This window comes from Suricata suricatta, chromosome 8 (assembly GCF_006229205.1).
Source record: "Suricata suricatta isolate VVHF042 chromosome 8, meerkat_22Aug2017_6uvM2_HiC, whole genome shotgun sequence".
Classification (NCBI taxonomy): Eukaryota; Metazoa; Chordata; class Mammalia; order Carnivora; family Herpestidae; genus Suricata; species Suricata suricatta.
The window spans coordinates 68471048-68493989 of NC_043707.1; the positions used below are offsets into that span (position 1 = coordinate 68471048).

Sequence of the window (22942 nt, forward strand, 5' to 3'; positions counted from 1 at the left end):
GAGAAAGAATGAAATATGGCCATTTGTAGGAAAGTGGATGGACCTCGAGGGTGTTATGCTAAGCGAAATAAGTCAGGCAGAGAAGGACAGATACCATATGTTTGCACTCATAGGTCTAACAGGAAAACAAGAGAAACCTAATGGAGGACCAGGGGGAGGGGAAAGGGGAGGGAGAGTTGGGGAGAGAGAGGCATGCAAAACTTGAGAGACTATTGAATGCTGAAAATGAACTGAGGGTTGAAGGGGAAGGGGGAGGGGGGAAAAGAGGTGGTGGTGGTGGAGGAGGGCACTTGTGGGGAAGAGCACTGGGTGTTGTATGGAAACCAATTTGACAATAAACTATTAAAAAAAAAAAGAAATGATGTAATCACCCATGGTATATAAGACCCTGGCTATCTTAGTAAAATGTGGCTTTTCCACCATTCATGTTGTCTGTCTTCTTTCTTATACATATTGCACTGACACCAACCCCCTACTCGGGACCTTTCAATTGGGTTATATGGGCTGGTCCCCCACAATCATGACCCAAGCTGAAACCAAGAGCCAGATGCTCGACAGACTGAGCCATCCAGGTGCCCTGATACAGAGAATATTCTGATCACTTGTACTTCCTAACAAGGCAATGGGCTTCCATGTGAGGCAATGACCATTTAGGGCAAGCAGGATATAAGTTCTCTTCTAGCTTCTCCAAAAGTACTTGGCACAATCATACAAATTTGTGTGAGAATTATATTAAAAATTCCAATGTGGGAACTTGTACACACCCAGAGGAATTTCTCCGTACTTACTCACCTCTAATCCACCTACACTGTATATCTCATTCATCAGCATCCTGGGTATCTTCTTGTTTGGCTCCATATCCTTTATTCTCTCTCTTGCACCTGAGATTGGCAAACTTATCTGGTCTTAACCTTGGCTTTTCGTTAACATCTGTCCTTTAATCCTTCAGACTACAAGTTTGGGCAAAAGGTACCATAGTTAATGATCTTTCCTCACCAACAAAATAACAAGCAATGAAATTGCTATTCATCTGACCCCATCTGATATAGGAGGGGCTTAGAACACTGGAAGACTCCTTGTCAGGTCTGCATAGAAGAATCTTAACATTAGGAGAGAAGTTGGACTTCATGACCACAAATGTACCCTTTTATTTTCAGATGTTATGATTTTCTTATTTATATTTGTCACTGCTCACAGGATGGGCAATAAATAGAAAGTTTTCAATGATTCTTTGTTAGTGTAATGCTCTTCCCAAGAACACCACCATTCAATATGTCACGTATATGTAGAGATACTTCTGCTCACTAATTTTGCCACTGAACTACCTTCAGCAGGTCATAGGCAGCTCTTGGAGCAATGGAGATGAGCTAATTCTTTCTCACTTACCTTCTTTGGTGTCCTATGAGACCAAAGGGAGCCTATGAAGTATAACCAGCTACAGAAGAAGAGGGGGTAGGGTTTGTCATGGAGCAGTGACATGTTGATGGCCATGTGGTCAAACCATGACTTTGGCCTCCTTGGCCCTTTGAGCTAAGCAAGATTCAATGCTGTCTGAAGGCTTGTAGGAAGGAAATTATGGCCACAGTTGTGTTGATCCTGAAATGATTCAATTCCTGTGGTAAGTAGCAGATGGCTAGGACCCTGGCCCATAGATATCCATGAAGGGGTGATCTTATTTAAAAAAACCCCTCAAATCTGATCACATCACTCCACCAATACTCTCTAGCTGCACCTATGATAATATCCAAACTCCATATCAACAGTTAAATGTCAGACTTCTGGCCCTCTCTCCAAACTGTCAACTTATTCCAATTGCTACTTCTGGAAGGCAGAAACCATTTCTGTGTCCCGCTGCATCTGCAGTATTGAGAACAGCACTTGGCATATACTTTAATAAATATTTGTTCAATAAATGGATCTACGCTCCACTTCCAAAGAACTTTACTACATTTATATAATGGAATCTCTCATTACTAAACTCTTAAGAATAATACCTTGTTAAAATTCTATCCTCCTATCTCCATCATGGTTTGGGGATGAAGAGCATTATTTTGATTAATACTACAATAGTTGAAGTGAAGAATAATGTCATGTCCCATTCAAACTCCTTGAGGAAATTTAGTTGGAAGAATGGAATTACCCAAGCTGGATTCTGCCCAGCACACCAGGCTTAAGTTATTGGGTAAGAGTACATTAGAGAAATGAATTTTGGCAGCTGACAAAATATCCTCTTTATGTGGAAATAAGTGACCTTGGATTTAGTTTCTTTTACAGGCTGGCTTTCTCTGGCAGGGGCAAGAGATGATACTTTGAAGGAGCCAGCATTCTGCAAGGACAGCAGCAGTACCAGGAAATTTGTGGGTGGTAGAACAGCATCCATTTCTCGGCATCCACTATGGTAGGAATGCAAGGGACCAAATCTGCATTGTTTTGCCCGTGTTTAGCCCCTTCACTTGGACAATCACCCACGATTGTAGCTGAATGTAGTCCAAGATTCATGAGTGCCCTAAATCGGATACCTATGGGCAGAAAGGAAACCATTTATTCATTTCTTTCTTTTTTCTCTGTTTTTCTTCCCCCATTTAATTGTCCTACATTGTCAGTGAATGAGTCAAATGTTCAATACTTTATCCCCAGAGACGGCCTTTGGCAAAGCCAATGCAGTATATCATACTGTATCCAAACCAGTTCATCATGACATTCTGGGATTTTGATAGGACATCTCTTCTGTGTCAAGCTGTCCTAGGATATCTCATACCTCTTTGTTCACTTTTGACAAGATAGATGGAAGCCAGGGTGATAACATGGCAGGAAGAAAGGGAGAAAGTGGCTGAATGAAGGGTATATGCATGGACGTTGGGAGTGGAGGGTGCAGACAGCTGGGAGTGGTAAAAGGCCTCCTTGTCTGAATAGTCCATCTCCAGCTAGCAAGCCCCCAAAGCTGGAAAATAATTTAAACCGTGGAGGGCTTCTTTGATGTATTTATATTCTCTGCTAGTGTAAGGACAAAGTCTGACCTAACAGACTCCATGACAGACGTTCCCCTCTAAACTAGAAGGTCTAAGGGTCAGTCTCTCCGGAACTATTAGGCAGTTACACATTGCCTAGAGAAGAGACCACTTTGCAATATCCAATCAGGAAAGGCCAGCTACCTCTCCCCACATTCCTAAAGGTAAGGCCTGCAGGTGGGAACTTTAGATAGGACCTTGTTACCTAATGTTAAAGTTAACCCAATAGTCGCCGAACAAGACCCTACGCTCGCTTTGTGATTGGTTGATTTTAAAGGTACTCTAAATGTTGTAATTGGGTCCTGCCAAAAGTAACGAACGCTCTGAACAATGTGTATGGTTAAAGTTGCTGCCAATGCTGTTATACAATAAAGATTGGATGTCGCAATTTCTTGTAACTCCCCCTTCCCAAACCCCATAAAAACCCCACTCAGCCCTTGCTCAGGGCTCTCAGCACAGATCCACTGCGTTGGTGAAGGCTGTGAGACCGAACTCAGGCCCGGCGATCCTAAGCCGTAATAATAAATGCCCTTTGCTTTTACATGCATGACTCGGTCTCCCTGGTGGTTTCTGGTTTTGGGGTGATATTGAAATCTTGGACATTACACTAGTAAGGTCATAAGTAATCACCTTTACTGTGAATCCAAATAGAGTATATGATGCTAGTCATATACTAGTCATTTTGGGGGGGAACGTGTCCTAAATCCATTTTATTCCCATCCTTCTGTTTATTTAACAAGAGGAGAACTAAACAGGAAAGATTCAATTGGTCTTAAAAGACACACTGATAGGTGTGCAGAAGCCACGATGCCCTGACATGTCAGCAGAACAGGCTAGAACACTGCAGTGTGGGCTGCTCCAATGGATGCTGAAGGGATTCAAATTTATTTGGGTTAAGAGAAACTAATTACATGGGTCGAAAAGACTAACGTGGTAAACTAAAAATCTTGGCAGGAAGAGAGATCTCTTGTGAGTGTCAATACTTTGTTTTGGTGTAAAGATGGGAAGCTGGAAATATGCCGTTTTTAAAATTTTCTTGGTTCCCCCTCATGCTGTGGAAATCCTCTCCCTCCAGAGCTAATCTGTTCAAACTCAGATACTTAAAAATTATAGCAGCAAAACAAAAGCACAGAAAAAAGCAAACCAGATGGAGAAGGCAGCTGGGGCCAGTGGTGTCACTTGGTGTGGACGACTGAGGTGCTGAACAGGAGCTTTTGTTTCTGTTTTTTTCATTTCTTTCTTCCTTTCTCTTCAGCGAGGGGATCTGAAGTAGCTGGTGTGTCCAGTTTCACCAAGGCTGCTTCAATAGCTTGGCTGAAGGAATTTTGGGAACTGGACACAGTTTGAAGGAAATTTGAAGGAAACCACACCAAAATGTCTCCTCCACTAGCTGGCTGGGTGTCTACAAGCTTTACTCACATCCTTCCTTTGTGTGAAAGTCCCATCTCTCAAAGCCCCTGAGAAAACGCTATCTCACCGGCAAGGGGCAGGAGGTCAGTTGATAGGACCAGGGATGGTCAGAGACAAATGCAGTGTAGGAAGTCTGGAATTGGGTGGAGAGGTAGGTCAGCACCAACAATTGTTCCCACAGTGGAGAGCTCTGAGAAGGCAAGGCCAGCCATAAATGACGCTGGTTGGGGGAACCAGTGAGGTGAGCCACACAATAGTGGCGACGTGTGTGAACTACGAAATGGCTATTGCTTCACTGCTCCCCTTCAAATCTCACAAAAGATCATCTCTTGTGGCCACACTAATGGGAACCCTGCAAGGAAGGGAATTCTGGGAAATGTAATTCGGCTTCTCTAAGTTGACACCCATCAAGCCACCATTCCAGATTGGCTGATTCCATATCCTCTGGCCTTTCCATGACTCCACGTTTTCCCTTTCCAAATGAACTTTTAAGTTACTTGTTAACCTTTAAACCCACAAAAGAAGTTCTTCCTAGTTCTACCTAGTCGGAGTATTGATACCATGGGCCTACAGCCGGGCTGGCTATTGGCTAGGGGGCAACACGCATGAGAAAGACCAGGAGGTTTGCATCTTCTAGAATAGACCCAACCACAGACTAAACTCTAGCTGCAAAGGAAAAGGGTTTTGTCTGTGGGCTGTATGCAGTAAGGGTCAGGCATTTTGCTCTTCATGTGCCCCTAACCCTGCAACACCCCCTCCCACACAGCCAGCCCCCAGGGGCAGTTAGGCAGTTTCTGTCCTGCACAGAGAGGTCCAAACAAGGGGAGGGAAGGGAATGGCTGAAATAATGCCCAGCTTCTCTAACCAGGCTCAGGGACACTTGAGCCTTGAGAAATGAGAAGGTTTCCAATCCATGGGCCCAGAGGGGGTAACTTTTTACAGTTTGTACCAAGGCACTGGATATATAGCTGGGTCCCTTGAATCAGTTGTCTATAGTGCACAAGACTTTTCTTTTTTTTCTTTGGGAGAGTCAAGCCAGGATGGTCTGCTGGACTTCGCAGACTGCCCACTGCTAGCTCAGCTCCCGGCCTCCCTGGCTGGAGCTTGCGTGGACCTCCATGTGGGGGAAAGAGCTGAGACAAAGAAACCAAAAAAATACTTGCACACTGGTCCTTACAATGCATTAAGACAACAGGACCTTCCTCATGACTTTGAATTTCTCCTTTCCCTTTTGAGGGTCAGAAGAGCATTTTAATAAGAAAACTGAGCTTGAGGGGCACCTGGGCGGCTCAGTCAGTTAAACGTCCTACTTTGGCTCAGGTCATGATTTCACAGTTTGTGAGTTTAAGCCCTGCGTCCAGTTCTGTGCTGACAACTCGGAGCCTGGAGTCTGCCTCGGATTCTATGTCCTCTCTCTCTCTACCCCTTGCCTGCTCACTCTCTCTCTCTCTCTGTCTCTCTCCCAAAAATAAATAAACATTTAAAAAAAAGAAAAAAAGAAAACTGAGCTTGATATAGAACGATTTGGGGTGTGTGTGTGTGTGTGTGTGTGTGTGTGTGTGTGTGTTTGTGTGTGTTGTAGGAAGTGAGGCAATGCAAGTGCATTTTGTTTTAATTTTTTTAATTAAACAAAGAGCCCAACGTGAGGCTCGAACTTATGAACTGTGAGATCATGCCCTGAGCTAAAGTCGGACACTCAGCCAACTGAGCCACCCAGGTGCCCCAATGCAAGTGCATTTTGAAAGAACCAACCTCCCATCAAGGTGGCAGGCAGACTGTTGACTGATTTTGGCTATACATGCTCCATGAGCTCGTATAATGGGAACATGCCTTATCAGGATGCCCTGAGAGCTTAATATCTACTTAAGATGATTCTTTCCTGCTGCCTGTCACAGCTCAGTTCTGCCTGCTTTAGCACTTCCAACCTTTTGCTCTGATGCCCCTCTGAGCTTCTGCTTTGGCCTTTATAACCTGGTACCCTTCTGGTGGTGCTGTTGTGGGGAGGCTAGCTGGAGTTGGTTTTTGGACAATTCTTCATATTCCCTTTTTTAAAATGTTTATTTATTTATTTTGAGAGAAAGAGAGAGAGAGAGAGAGAGAGAGAGAGAGAGAGAGAGAGAGAAAGAGAGGGAGAGACGGAGAGCATGAGCAGAGGAGGGACAGAGAAGCAGGCTCCAAGCTCCAAGCTGTCAGCACAGAGCCTGACAAGGGGCTAAGTAACTCAAAGTGCCACCGTATTAAGCATGGTTCATTGTGTGTACATCAGAGCCTTTAAAGTAATGTATGCGTGCACGTTAGCCAGCAAGTGCACCCCTTTTTGATTCTTAGGGCAGAATCTGGTGTGGGCCAATTGTATTTCCCACTCTAATTATAACAAGCATTAAAACTTCCAGTATTTCATTTGATGCTTAAAAGGAAATATGAAGGGGCGCCTGGGTAGCTCAGTTGGTTAAGCATCCTACTTTGGGACTGGTCATAAAGAGACAAAGACATATTTAAAGGTAAAATATATGACATGGAGAAGATGGTAACTGCTTTGTAGGAAGGGAGGGCTCTGGGGAGCACCGGTAAGGGTCTAGGAGGTGAGGCCGTGACTCTTAAGTTAAGACTTCCTGGAGATTGGTCCTACGGCATCTCTGTGGGACACATAATATTGTTATCTTCATTTTACTGGTGAAGAAACTGAGGCTTAGAATATAAAAACCTGTTTTGCAAAAATTGATCTATTAGCTATTCACATGCTGGAGTCTGTCTCTCCCAGAAGTATTTGCTATGGCTTTCTTCCTAGCTATAGAATACAAAGCAATTGTACTCACTTAAGGAATTGTAACATGAGGGGCGCCTGGGTGGCTCAGTTGGTTAAGCCTCCGACTTCAGCTCAGGTCATTATCTCACATTCGTGGGTTTGAGTCCTGCTTCCGGCTCTGTGCTGACAGCTCAGAGCCTGGAGCCTGCTTTGGATTCTGTCTCCCTCTCTCTGCCCCTCCCCTCTCATGCTCTGTCTCTCTCTGTCTCAAAATTAATAAAAAAGCATTAAAAAAAAGGAATTGTAACATGAGGGTTCAGCCAAAGGCATGAGATAGAGAAGAGGTTACATTTCCTATGGCTCCTCCCATCACAATGGCTTAGTCGGCCTGCTTACAAAGTCTCCGTCTTGGGCTAGGATCAACCTACGCATGATGGTAGGCAGGGTTATGTGGCCATAGAATAGACTTAAAAAAGAAATCCTAGCCAATTAAAAAATTATTTTAACATTTATTCATTTTTGAGAGATAGAGAGAGACAGAGCACGAGCAGGGGAGGGGCAGAGAGAGAGGGAGACACAGAATCGGAAGCAGGCTCCAGGCTTTGAGCTGTCAGCACAGAACCCTACACAGGGCTCAAACTCACGAACCATGAGATCCTGACCTGAGCCGAAGTCAGACCCTCAACAGAGAGCCACCCAAGTGCCCTCAGCCGATGTTTAAAAGGAGATTTGATTGTTTAGAGCAGTTTGAGGTTCACAGCAAAACTGAGCAGAAAGTACAGAGAGTTCCCATGTACTCCCTGCCATTCAACATGCACAGCCTCCCTGACTGTCCACAGCCCAGCAGACTTTTTATGTACAAGGTTAACTCCTTCCCTGTCCTGCTTCTTTCTTGTGAGTTACATCGGGCTGCAGATTCAAATCATCCTACTCCCTGGATGCTGAGTCTCCCATGCATAACTGGGCTGCCGTGTTTGTTGGGGGCCTGCCGCTGTACCTCATAGAGGCAGAGGAGGTCAGAAGGACACGCAGGGGACACAGACAGGTGGCCGGGTTCCTGCATGCTTGCAGGCCCATGAGTTGCTGCAGCTCTGAGGCCTTCCCTGCTTAGTAGCTCAAGCCACCTTCTCCTCCTGGCCAAGGTTATGATTTCTTTTCTAGGAATTTCTCAGCCCTGGATTTCCCCTTTTGCTTTTTAGTTTCTCATCCTATGTTGGCTCAGCTTGTTCTCCAGACTTGTCTGAAAACTTATTCAATGGTGAGTCTTGAATAAATTCTCATCTGCCACAGCGCGCTGAGTCACAGGGACTGACTCCTCACCGACTGCCCGGTGGGCTTGCCCCGCGGCTGACAGGAAGCAGTGGCCAGCCAGACACCCACACCTTCGGGCAGAGCCACTTCTGAGAAGCAGTCGGGGTGGAAATGTGTCATCCACCAGGCGAGTGGGAGGCAGGCATGAGGGTGGGAGTGACATCATGCCTGGTCCTGCTGGATGTGAGGAGGTCCTGTTTGAGCTTAACTTTTGAAGGGAAAGGAGCTGAAGTCACTGACTAGCTTTCTTTACTTGAGAGTCAGGGGGTGAGATCACACTGGGATTTACCTTATTTGGGAGAAGAAAGAATGACATCATGCTGCGTGTCCCTTACTCGGGGTCCAGGAGTGAGGGAAGAATTCACCTCACCTGAGAAGCCGGGGCGGTTCGGAGCACATTAGCCTCCACATGGCGGTTTGCCTTCCTCCCTGAAGAGCTTGTTTATCTCTGGGAAAGAGTCTGAGGGGAGGAGACCCTCCCGGCTAGCACAATGCTGGGGGAATTGTGCCACTCTGCCCAGGACACCCAGGGCCACGCTAGGACTTTTGTGGGCCCTGTTCCCTGGTTTCCTTCATGGACACTTTCCTTCATTAAAGAAAATTTAAAATTGTATTATATTATATATGTTTTTAATGTTTATTTATGTTTGAGAGAGAGAGAGAAAGAGAAAGAGAGAGTGAGGCACAGAGAGAAGGAGACACAGAATCCAAAGCAGGTTCCAGGTTCTGAGCTGTTGACAGAGAGCCTGATGCGGGGCTCGAACCCATGAATGGTGAGATAATGACCTGAGCTGAAGTCGGATGCTTGACTGACTGAGCCACCCAGGCACCCCTCAAAATTATATTTTATAACTGGGTTGGTAGAAAGATGAATATAATCCAGGCTAGAACCATTATTATATAAATATTATGATATTGGGTTTTTTTTTTAGGAGTTTAAAGAAAATTAATATTAAAATTTGTGGGCCTCTATTTAGATAAATTGGCCCTAAGGTCAGAGCACTCCTCACCTTTAGAAAGGGATCTGGGGCAGGAGCACCTCTCCGCCCCTAGCCCCCCCTTCCACTCCCTTTCCCTCACTTTGCCTGAGGAGATGGTCCAGCAGGAAGTGGGCTCACAGAAGCCCACAGAATGGTGCCAGCCTCCACGTACAGACAGAAGGTGCAGTGAAGAAGCCGGGTGATCCCTAGGGCTGCGGGGCTTGCTTACGAGGACTACCTTCAGGTGAAACGCTGTAAGAGCTGAGTTACTCATCCAAGAGGAGATACTAGTCATTTCCTCAGGCAAAGGCAGAGATCAGGGGCACGATTAGGAAACACTGTCAACTTATGTTGAAGAAACAATAGAAGGTAGGAGTGATCACATAAATTATCCACATTCATTCACTCGTCTCTTTCAACAAATACTTACTGAACGTCCTCTACGTGCTAAGTTCTAGGCCTTGGGGATACAGACTCCAAGGAACTAAGATTAATATTATACACTGTACATTTGAATTTTCCAATGTATTTATTTATAACCACAGGAAAACAGGAGGGGGTGCTAGGGGAGGGAGGGGAGACACTTATGAGTCCAGCTGCCCTCTGAGGCAGGAGTAGATTTACTAAGCTGAGTTCTCAAAAAATGTGAAATTGCTCATTCATTTCTCACTGCCTCTGCCCTAGCACGTATTAACCATAGATGTGTCAAATACACTTAAAAATAAGGTAAGTAGATCCTTCCTTTATAGGCCTCTCTCACGCTGTCCTTGTTTCTCCTTTCATACTGAGACCCACAAAATCCCCAGTCCTGCTCCCCAGTGACTCTGTAGGAATAATTTGCCGAGACCCACGGCTGCCATTTCTCTCATTGACTAATCTCTACCTCTGCTTCTAGGCCCAAACCCCATTATCCACCCAAGTCACTTTAAAAATAGAAGATGGCTTTTTCTTCTTTTCCCTCTAAGTATCTGGCAGAACCAGAGGAGATGAAGAAGTCATTGCTAATTAATGAAGTTTGCAAATGTCAAAACAGAAATCATCCCTGTCACTAAGCACAACTAGAAGTGAAATGTGTGAGCAGAATCGCCCAGGCAGTTCATCAGCTAAGGAAGATGCCTGCTGTGACACGAAGGTAGGAGCAGTAAGTGACTGCCTGGTGGAGGAGGAGAAATGACACAGGGAGGAAATGGCTTTTTTTTGGAAGGAAAATTATCTGAATCACTTTAACACTGAAAAAAAAATGTAAATGAATCTTGGCATGGGAAAATATCATAAACAAGAAATTAATACATACGCAGACAGTAAGGAAAAGTGTGGTACCTAGGATACGGCTTAAATACACAAACAGCAACCCAACCCCCTTTCCGAGGACAGAACCACCAGGTCACCCTGCCGGTTCAGGACCCCCCGCCTGGCCCCGAGTGATGAAGTTATCCGCTGACCCTTACTGATGGAGGCTGCGATCTCCATGGGGGAAATCTAGATTCTCCAAGACCAGCTAGAGGAGAAGGGAGGATGTTGGGGGGTAGGACGCTCACCCCTGCAGGGAATTATCAGGCAGAGTAGGATACTAGACATTTGTCCAGGGTACGCAGAGATGTTCCAGGCCCTCGGAAGCCACATCTCTGATGCCGACATGTGAGGCTTGGATGGAGTCCAGTCTTCTTAGTCTCTCTCTATATATAGTCACCCTCCCTCTCTCCCTCCTTTGCTCCTTTCTTTCTTCCTTTCCTCCCTTCTCCCATCCTTCATTCCTTCGTTCGTTCGTTCGTTCGTTCCTTCCTTCTTTCCTTCCTTCCTCCCTTCCCTTCCTTCAGTGTAGGAAGTCGAATATATAGAATATCATTTAATCTGCCTTAGTTGATAATAAAAATCCTTCTGGAATTTCATATTCACCATTAGGAATTATGTTCATCAGATACAATGACAAATATTGATGTAGAAAGTCTGGAGACTAGTCTGAATTCGCAAAGCCTTGAGAAATATCCTGAAAGTTGGTGATGAGAAATTCTCATTTTATAGTCACTTTCTTGAGATTTCTCATTCTCTCTTAAGAGTCAAGGAGAAGCATCTGTGATTAGCTGCAGTTTCTGGTTGTTTAGTCTCTTGGAAGCTTTCCTTGCTATTGTCCTCTCTTCTAGATGCATGAGGGTTAAAATACCAGGAAGAATGTAACAAGAGGAAAATCCCCCTCCTATTTATATAAACCATCCACATATCTGGCTGCAAAATTATCTTCATATACATAATTATCTCTGGTTGAAACATTTTACCTTGATTAATTAAAGCACTTCAGCTGCTCCCAGCAGCAGGGAAGAGTTTCTGGAAAGGACTCCAAAGTCACTTGGCCCTCTTTAAAAGCTCTGCTGTCCGCAAGTCTAGACTGGCAAATGCCTGCCGCCACTTTAATTATTTTACCTAGCAGAACAGAAGTGTGGCAGTCATACTCTAAATTACTTCTGTTATAATTGCATACTACCTATATAACTAAGGACCTCAACCTGAAAAAAAATCCTTTTCTATTTTAAGTGTCACAGATTTTCACTGTAGAAAATGATAAAATATAGAGAAACAAAGAAGAAAATAAAGATCACCTATAATCACACTACTCAGTGATCAATTTCATTAATATTTTGGTGAATATACTTCAAGTGTTTTTTCAACTCATATGATTTTTTTATATTCAACTGAAAGCTTACATTCCAATAGGGATGTTATTTTTTCTACTAAAAAATCTATCACACACATTTTGCCCATGCAGGTAAGTATTCATATGGAACAGGACATTTAATGTCTATGTGGCTTGCAGTTGTGTAGATGTTAAAATTTAGTTAATAAATCCAATTAGATTGTTGTCATTTTTTCTTCACTGTTGTATGTAACACAGACACGGACAGCCTTGTGCATAAATCTTTTCCAGAATCCCTAATTACTTCTTTATGGCAAATTCCCAGAAGTGGAATAACTCATTGACAGGGCTTAAACATTTTCAAGTCTTTTGCTAAAAGATTGCAAAATGGATGTATACATTTATTCTCTTAAAGACATTTAAGAGACTACCTATCTACATCTTCAACAACATACAATCTTCAAAAAAAAATCGTTACTAATTTGGTTGTTGAAAATGGGAGTTTTATTTTCATTGAAATGTCTTTGAATGCCAGTGAGGTTGAACACTGTTTTGTGCATTTAATTGGCCATTTGTATGTGGGCTCTAGGGAATGATCCAACATGCCATCTACTCAATTTCCTACTCTGATGGTTTTCATTTACTGATTGCTCTGTAGGTAGCTAATTGTTTGGTCTTTTCCACTGTCAGACCATTTCTAAAGTTGGATTTTATGGCAATGTTTTACATGCTTCCTTTTGGTTACCTTCTCTATGACAGTCGTGGAAAATGAACACATACTAAAAACTGGCCAAATTACTTTGCTTCGAAATTTGCAGGGAATCTTTCTTCTTCTAAGTCTACTGGTGTGATTACTCTGTTTTGAAATTTTGCAGTGACTCCTTTTCACCTTTAGAATGAAAATAAAACTTACCAGAAAAATGACGTGAAAGATCTAGTGGCAGATCTCACCTGCTATTGTGCTGTTCAATACTGTAGCCAGAGTGGATCTTACGTGAAGTGTTCTTACCACACACACAGAATAATAATAAATAAAGAGGACAGGAGCAAACCCTTGAAGGAGATGTTTAGGGCATAGATGGTGGTAATGATTTCATAGGTGTTTACTTATCTCCAAACTTATCAAGTTGTATGTATTGATTCCGTCCAATTTTTTTGGTATGTTAACCATGATGTGGAGAGCAAAAGGAAATGTAGCTAAAATTAAATTTCCTTAAAACTTGTAGCCCATCGATAAATACTTGAGACAGGCAGAGAACATTCCTCCAGGAACTCCCAACTGTCTTAATACCTTTCTAAAGGCAAAAAGCAGCCTTAGCCTGATGATAGCCAGACCTCCAGATCCTGTAAGACTTCTTTAACTCATGAAAATCTTTTGGGAACTTCTTTGTCTCTACCCCAACAGAAAATACATAGCCAATGGCTCCTTACAATCCCAGTGCAGCTTTTTCTGCCCCTGGGTCCTATCCCTGTGCCTTAACAAAACCACCTTTTTTGCACCAAAAATATCTCAAGAATTCTTTCTTGATCATTTGCTCCAGGACCCCACAGCAAATCACATCAAATCATATCTCAATAAAGTGGTGTAAAAAATACAGTAGCCACTAGCCACATGTGGCTATTTAGATTTAAACAAAAAAAGAAATAAAATTAAAATTCAGTTTTCACTTGTTTGATAGCCACATGTATCTTGTGTGCTGTTTTGGACAGCAGAGCTATTGAACTTGTCTGTCACTGCAGATAGTTCTGGATAGCTCTGATCAACAGACTGTGCTTTTCAGTCCCTGGGTGTGTTTCCTTCTACTTCTCCTAGCTGATGCTTAGAAGGCCCTTCTTCTTTTCTTTGGCTATTTTCCACACATCCTTCAATATACAGCTCAGAGGTCACCTGCTCTGGGGAAGTGTCTCCTGACCACTTATGTTCCCAGTTGGGATGGCAGGCCCTTCTGTGGCCCACAGAGCTCCAGCCACAGCATGCCCACCAACGTCAGCCACAAACGTCAGTTCACTGGTCCCTGTCCCCTACCAGCGCTGAGGGAAAAATACATGTCTTCAACTTCGTATTCCCCAGGACCCAGCATAGTTTCTGAGAAATGGACAAAGGCTTAGTGTACCGTATGAACTGCCCACATTTGTCCCACCCTGTGCAAGTGCAGTGGCTTATTCTTTAAAATTCTCAAGAACTAAAATGCACACACAAAACGGATTCAAGGAGCAGCCCATGTTTTAAAGACTAGTACAATGATTAACTAAATAATGAAATACACGGGTGTACTTTATGAGCTGCCTCACGCACAAAAACTGGTTACAACGGCACTAGGAGCCCTTTCTCTTGTTAGAGATACAGACATAGTACCCTTATACCCCAGCACATGTGTACCATTGGAACAATTTCATATCATATTCTCCTGAGATTTTTCACCCCAAAATAAAAGACTGTAAAAACGTATCTGTTATCGTTAGTCTTCCAGAGTGCCTCTGGGGTCTTCATCTCATTTTCCTTCGATAATTACAGCAAACTGCTGGCAGAACGTGCAGTTTTGAGCCGCATGCCCGGGAAACATTTTTCCTTTTAAATTAAAAAAAGTCACAATTAACATGTATTTCGTAGAGGAAAAAAAATTAAAAATCCTGATACGTATAAGGACTAAAGGATAACTCATTCATAATCTCACCACCAAATGACAAATTCTGCTCGCATGTGGCATGTAACTTCCCTCAATTTTAAGAATCACAGATATATATTTTTTTATTTTTGCAAAAGTGAGCTCATACTGTACTTTGAGTGTTTTGATGAACACATCATGAATGTTAATATGTCAAATAAATATATCTGTAACATAATTTTTAATGTCTATCTAGCGTTTTATTGTAAAAAAGGTACCATTTAAAAAAATCACTCTCTGTTTTCTGGAAGCTTAGATTATTTCCATCTCCCCCCAACCCCCTTGTTAATAGTGCTGTGACAGATGGCTCTCCTTTTGATTAAACGTTTTCCAGAGATCTGTAGATCTGAATTCCTCCAATGCATAAATAAGGAATGTTCTTCTTTTGGGGTGTTAGATTACGATGGGCAGATGTGAATATAAACCTGTCTCGTCTGACCCAGGAGCAAAGCAACCAAATTAATGGGCCCAGAGTGTTATTCTGAGGTCAGTATGCCATTGTTACTGGCTTCCCTAGAAAGAAGTCTGAGGCAAAACTTACTTGCTCATGCTTCTTTGGACGTGCAATGGCAGGGTTATAGAAATGAGCGAAAAAGACAATCAAGTCTGGGAAAGAGGAAAGGGAATACCGGTCAATGGGCTGCATAGCCTCAAGATAAATGCAGCCAGGGCCTTGCTGACAGGGGAAGTCTCTAGCAGGGCACAGCGAATTGCTGAGCTTTGGGGATGATCCATAGGAGGGACGAGGGGAGGAGAATCTATTTGCCAGCTCCCTGGGGTCTCCTTTCTGTCTTTGCTTCAAGTAAACCCCATGGGGCATGAACTCCTCCCACTTCCGGGTTGAATCACCTGGTCCCTCTGGACAGCTGCTGTGAGAGCGATCTGACGATCTGACATTCGGAGGTGCCATGCTTCCTCTCTGTCTGAAAGTGGCTGGAAGGGGGAGGGGCTCCATGGATCTGGTGGGGAGAAGGCAGTGGCCAGAGATGCTCCCACTGTGACAGGCTCACTGGGGTCCTGCCAGATCCTGAGCCTCGCCCTGGGGGAGGCAAGGGAATGAGAAAGACATTAAGAAATGGTACCAGCAGAGGAGCGGGATGACCTCTAGCTTTTCAACCTGTAGTTTTCCTTGGAGGCCCATCAAAGCTCTTGGTTTTGAGAAAAAAGAGATTCTGTGGAGTGCTGTCCACATGATACACCAAGTCCCATTCTCCCCGGGAGGTAGGACAGGAATGCGATGTTGTAAAGAACGGGAAAAGGAAATTAAGTTCTGTGGGCAGGAAAGCTCCACCTTTCCTCTGGGGACAGAAAAAGAGCAAGAGGTCAGACGGGGACACTTGGCTGAGGCGAGCCACGTCCTCCTCCACTTCTCCTGGTCTGGACCATCCAGTCCACAGGACTGAAGCAGGCAGCCTGGGCTCACCCAGGAGTGGGCTTCAGAGAGGGTGGCGGATACAAAGTGTGTACACCTTCGTTTGCCCTGAGCTCAACAGCACCTCCAAATGACCACCCCAAAACACTAAGGGGCAGGGGCAGAAGAAGGAGGAGAGTTATGTCGTGAGAATTACACTCAGAGTTCAGTTTAATTGAGTGGTTTCCTTTATGACTTTCCAGACTCCCAACAGGGCAAATTTCCTGCAATTAGCTGGGCTATTAAAAAAAAAAATGGCAGCAAAGCAAAGGAAGAAACTAGGGTGTGAAAGAAGAGGAAGAGGCAGGGGCGGAGAATGAGTCCTCTGGGTGGTTTCCCTGAGGTGTCCCGATGCCAAAAACAAGTTCAAGCGACACATTGTTTGTGAGTCTCATGATGCACAGCCGAGTTTGCTCCGAGCATTGTCAGTCTGCCCACGCTTGGCTTCTCCTCGCAGCTTTTGGTTTTCTGCAAGAGCAGATGGTAGTGTTTTTCTTTTTACAAGGGTTTGAAAACAGAGGAAGTTCTCAGCTTGACTCGGTAGGATTATCCAGGCTTTGAATGGGTTGAAATTCTTTGCCCTTTCCCATTGCCTGACTGATGAACTCATGAGCTCTCGGGCTTGGGTGGTACAGGCAGGGCACGTGCAGGCTGCTCCACCGTGTCACCTTCCATCCGTGCAATGGGTCATGATCTTTCTCTGGCCCTAAACACTCCAGTAATCTCAGGGGTTTTGCAGGTGTCCGTGCCCACCCAAAAAGCTCTTTTTTCCACTCTTCTCATTTTTGCTTCAGGGGTCATATGCATTGAGACTCAGGTTTACTCCCGAAAAGCTTCCAGTCACCAGGTGAATGTGACCGCACCCTCCCTTGCACTCATGTGTAGCATGTGCTCTTGTAACACATCATAGCTATTAAATACTTGGTCGTCTTTTCCTGTTAGATTAGAAAGTGCTTAAAAACAGGGATCGTCTTCATTTTTGATCCTTCAGCACCCAGAAGAGTGTCTGGTAGCTGCAGTGTGCTCAGAAAATGCAGTTGGTGGAGAAAGAGTGTGTGTTTCCAGAGTCCTGCGCTTTTGCACTTGCTACACCACTCATCACGCTGCCCACTGGTACTGCTCCCCTGTGACTCTCCTGGGACGCACCGGCTCCCTGAGGGCAAAGCTACAAGCTTACTGCCTTTAAGACAACGTCTAGCACGTCCAAGTGTTAAATACAAGTTGGCTTTGGGGAAATGGACAATACTGTATGCTATTTCTCATAGTCCGCAGGGCTCAGTCCACGTCATCATGACGCTGGCGAAACTCCTGAGCGCAAGCACTGGCCTGGGCACATTGTATGCATCACACCACTAACCATTGCAATAGCCCTTCAGGCAGGTACCCCTTACCTGCTGCCCATTTTACAGATGAGGAGACTATGACTTAAGGAGCTAAGTGATTTGCTCCAATACACACATCCAGACAGTGACAGAGATGAGAAGTCAACTCTGGTTTGAATTCGCATGCTATGAGGTAGCCAGTCTCTTGGCTCTAGCTCTTACCTGCTGTATTTCCAACTCCCTGTCAGCATTTGAACTCCCGGAGAAAAGAGAGGAAGTCATCGCTCCCTAACTCCACCCAGTCCAGTAACTGCTGCAGGCTACAGCTAACCATCCACTTGGCTGACTGTATGTATGATTACGTTGTCACCTCATTGTATTCTCTTGCTTTCAAACCTTAGGTCATACCACAGAGGCCCTGCAAATAGCTATGACTTCTGGCTGAGGATATGGGTAGAATTTCAAGAGCACAGATTGTTCAAAGCAGGCTCCAGGCTCTGAGCTGTCAGCACAGAGCCAAACATGGGGCTTGAACTCACAAGCTGTGAGATCATGACCTGAGCCAAAGTTGGATATTTAACCGATTGAGTCACCCCGGTGCCCTATCTTTTTTTCAAATTATTCTTATTTTTAAGTAATCTCTATACCCTACATGGGGCTGGAACTCAGAATCCTGAGTTTAAGAGTCTCAATCTCTACCTGCTGAGCCAGCCACGTGCCCCAAGCACGGCTTGTCTTTACCTTGCTTGAGACCAGGACTGGTGATAAATTGTGAAAAAGATTTACAATTTAGGCAGAATTGAAGGTATTATCAGCATTGGGGCACATAACATTTTAGTATTTCCTCAGAGGGGCCAAAATATGCATGTCTTTAATATAAACAGAGACCAAAGAGTTTACTTTCACTGTCCCAAGGTTATGCATCAGGTAAATGGATAGAGAGGATTTGAATTCACTCTGGATTCCAGGGCTTGTGTTAGAACTGCAGGTCAGACCTAGATTATAGTAAACCTTGAAATGCAGGCTAAGGTCTACAGACTGTATTAAGAAGACAGCGGGAGGTTTTGAGCGGGGGAGCAATAAGATCAGAATTACACGCTAGAAAACCAGTCCAGCAATGGAGAAGGGGAGAAGGCAAGGCTGGAGGATGGAGGGACAGCACCGTGGAGGGAGCCCATTCAGGAGGCTGTTGCTACTAGTTGGGCTTAGATAAGGTTGCTGTTCTCACACACATCAAGCCTGAGATGACAGGATGGCAGCAAATGCCAGAAGGCTGCTGGGTGTGAGATGCAGAGAGCAGCGGTAAGATCTGGGAGCTGCTATAGAAAGGCAGCAGGCGTCGCTCTGAAAGTGATGAGGTCACTAAGGGTTCCTGTGAGGACCAAGGCAGACAAAGGGCCAAGGATGAAACTTGGAGATGTGGCATATTCAGAGGGTTGGAGAAAGGCCAGGTAATTTTGAAGAAGACAGGAGGAATAGTCAGGTGCAGCCCAGAGCAAGGGCTTGTAGCAAGCTGGCTGACAATTTAACAGCAGACAGCAGCATTCTTTTTAATGGAATTGTGTTGAAGAAATCTTTGACAAGCTGCCAGGGTGGAAGAAGTGAGTGAGGAGGTGGTTAGAGGAAGGCCATGGAAGAATAAAGTTAAACTGCCCAGCTCCGGACTGAGGAATTTGAGTCTGGGCGTGGGGCAGAGAAGAGGGAGTGGGCTGGGGAAAGGAAAGGAGGGCCGGGGAAAGACGGGGGTGTGGTCAAAGAATTCCGTGGATAGGCTGAGGAGTTTTACAAATATGAGGCTGGAAAGGGGCTTGCATGGCTCTCCTGAATGCTCTGCTCTCTTCCAAAACCCTCACTAGAGTCTCCAAAACGCACCGAAGCCTGGTGTGTGTACTGGGGAACATCAAGGACCAGGGCAGACCATCTTTCAGGTCTGGAAGGGGGGTCCAGCACTCACAATGGTGAGGTGATGCGAGCAAGACATTCTATAGAAACAGGTTCAGATCCGGTGGCCTGAAACTATAAACATACAGGAGATTTGTGAAGGTTTTGGGGGAGGGCAAGGGTCTTCCAAAGGGCATGGAGAGGAGGGTATAGCCAATTTCACCTAAATCTGAGGACCTATTCCTGCTCCAGCTGACCTCCGAGGTACACGCTTATGACGGAAGCCATGCCATTAAATAGTTATTCTTTCCGGATGAACTGAGCACGTTGGTGGATTTTATGAGAGCAAACACGAAAGCGGGGACCCTGCAGTGAATGGTTTGGTGATTAGTAGGCAGGAGGGAGGACACCAATCTTAAGGCAGCATTACACACACGCAATTCCCACTGACCCCGACGGGGCAGGCTGCCCAGCGGCGAGTCATTAGTTTACACTGTCTGCTGGAGCACATCTCTGGGACTTTTCTGGTCCCTGTGCTGGTGAGTAATTGTTTCCTAGAAAACTTTTCCTTACCCCGTATGTTTTTCCTAAGCCGAAAGGATGAGACGTAAGTAGAGAAGGCTGTTATAGAGCAAGGTGTGGACGGCTCCTGGGTGGGTGGGTGCGGGGGGAGTTGGGTTGGGGGAGCAGAGAGGGGCATGGCTAGCGGGGCGCCCCATGTCTCTCCACTGTCCCTCACAGACACTAAACAGACTTCGACTCTGATTACTTTACGTCACAGACCAGGGGTGTGTGTGTGTACACGTGCATCTCTGAGCCCCGTTGGAAGTTTTGGCTTACATTGGGAGAAACATAGGAAAGTCAAGTAAAATTTATAAAGCACCTTGCTTTAATCGTCAAAAAGTTAAGGCTTAAAAAATATTTTTAAGAGCGGTGCGTTTATTTTTGTGAACTCTACCCACAACGTGGGGCCCAAACTCATGACCCCAAATCAAGAGTTGCATACTCTACCGATGGAGCCAGCCAGGTGCCCCAAAAGTTGACGATTTCTTAAGATGCAATTCCATAAAATGAAAGGATGACTTTCTTGCAGTAATTTCATAACAAACTCTGCCAGGCTCTCCCAGCTTGTCCAACGAAAGTAGCAACCGAGGAAGAGGGTGAAGGAAATATTAGCTGGATCAATTTTCTGGTTTTCTATAATACTCATTGGATATGCTAAAGGATTGTGTAAAATTTATCAGTGTTATTTGGCTTCTGTGGATCCTGTATTTATTATATACAGTTGCTAGTGAGTGTTAGGGAGTCAGAGAGCGGTGGTGCTTAGTGGTTGAAGAGACTGGTGTGGATAGTGTAACAGATGGTAATTTTCACAGATGCCACAACAATATTTTCTGTTCCAGTATTCTTACAACACTGACACGTCTTGTTGAAAGATGGGGCATGTAGCCCATCTCTCTTACTCCTAAACTGGGCAAGATTTACAACTGTTTCAACCAATAGAATATGGCAGTAGTGATGTCACAAAAGTAAGGTGACACAGCATCCTTTCTGCCTATTAGAATAGTCTCCTTGGAGCCCTAGGGTATCACATAACACCTCTGAGCTTTCGGAAGCTGACAAGCTCTTCAAAGCGCAGGCCATATGGAGAGGTTCTAGCCAATGGCCAGAAGCAAATGCCAGAGGTAGGAGTGCAGATGACTCCAGATGATTCTAGCTCCCACCTTTGAGTCTTCCCAAATGAGGTTCCAGACACTGTGGAGAAGAGATACGATCTGCAGTGTTTGATATGTTTTTGCTGCACCCTCCAATTCCAAATGCACAGGATCTGGGAGTGCAATAAGAGCGTTGTTTTAACCTTCTAAGTTTTGGGATGATTTGTCACAGGACGACAGTAATTGGAACAGGTATGCAACCAGGAGCCCTGACTAGTCCCCAGATCCTCCTGAGATACGTTGTTGGAGCATTAGAGTTTCTTGGGACACTATTTGAAAACCTCTTAACTGACCAATTTTTAAGGGCTTCAAATTCTGTTTCTAGTAAGCCTGGAATATAATAACTTTATCAAGAAAGAAGTATCCTGCCTAGAGTAATAGATTGAATGGTGTCCCCTGTAGTGGCCAAGGACAGGCTGTCCCAAGATGGGCCACTTTGGCATGAAGATTATTTTCAGTTGAAGGGAGTTGAGACCTTGCGGGCTCAAGAGAAACTTTCTGCCCCTCCTTTAACTACATAGAAGAATCTAAATTGGGGTCTTTCCCAGTTAGGTTATGGAAGAGTTATTAACATAAATTTTATCTGAGTGACCCATCCATATGGCAGGGCAAACATCTAACTACTAAATATCTGCTCGTCTTATTGCCCTGTGGATGCCATTCCTTCCTTTCAAGGTCCTGGACCTCTAATCCTTCTTCTCAGTTCACGACAACATATAGATCTTTTTTTTTCCTGACTGTCTTTGGAATTTCAAGTCTGTGTGTATTCCTCATATGTATGCTATTACTTTTTTTTTCTCCTGTTAATCTTGTATCAATTTGATTCTGAGTTCAGGGACCTGGAAGAGAACAGGAATTCTTGCTCTTCAACACCCTCAGAATGATAAAGTCCTTACCCTCAGTACCTGTGAATGTGACATTTGGCAGATTATAAAGGTGAAATTATTAGGATGGGCCTTAATCAATATGGTGGAATCCTTATAAAAAGGGGAAGTTTGAACACAGAGGTGGACATACACAGGGAGGATGTGAAATGAAGACGAAGGCAGACATTCAGGGACGCATCGATGAGTCAAGGATTGCCAAGGATTGCCAACACACCACCAAGACACAGGAGAGAGGCATGGAGCAGAATTTCCCTTACAGCACTTAGAGGCCACCAATTTGACTGACACCGTGATCTAGAGCTGTAAAATGATGCCTTTGCTTGTGAAAGCCACCTGTGTGTGGTAGTTTTATGGCAGCCCTAGGGGAAGATTGCAGCCCAGAACCAGTTTGGACAGGGATGATGGCCCTTCAGAGCCCAAGGCTGTCAGCTAATAGTTAGGCTGTCCAAATGTTAGAGTATGACTTTTAAAAAAATATTTTATTGTCAAATTGATTTCCATACAACACCCAGTGCTCTTCCCCATAAGTGCCCTCCTCCATCAGCACCACCTCTTTTCCCCTCTCCCCCTTTCCCTTCAACCCTCAGTTCATTTTCAGCATTCAATAGTCTTTCAAGTTTTGCATCCCTCTCTTTTCCCAACTCTCTTTCCCTCTTCCCCTCCCCCTGGTCCTCCATTAGGTTTCTCCTGTTTTTCTGTTAGACCTATGAGTGCAATCATATGGTTTCTGTCCTTCTCTGCCTGACTTATTTTGCTTAGCATGACACCCTCAAGGTCCATCCACTTTCCTACAAATGGCCATATTTCATTCTTTCTCATTGCCATGTAGTACTCCATTGTGTATATATATCACATCTTCTTGATCCACTCATCAGGTGATGGACATTTAGGCTCCTTCCATGTTTTGGCTATTGTTGACATTGCTGCTATGAACATTGGGGTACATGTGCCCCCATGCATCAGCACTTCTGTATCC

At 44.6% G+C, this 22942-nt stretch overlaps 1 long non-coding RNA gene across 1 annotated transcript in view; it reads left to right on the forward strand.

The window, feature by feature from the left end:
• Window positions 1-20955: 20955 nt before the first annotated feature.
• Window positions 20956-22942, forward strand: part of LOC115298857 — a 5489-nt gene continuing 3502 nt past the window's right edge. The window contains exon 1 of the long non-coding RNA XR_003911871.1: window positions 20956-21271. This is a non-coding gene — a long non-coding RNA (uncharacterized LOC115298857). The remainder of the gene's footprint in view (window positions 21272-22942) is intronic.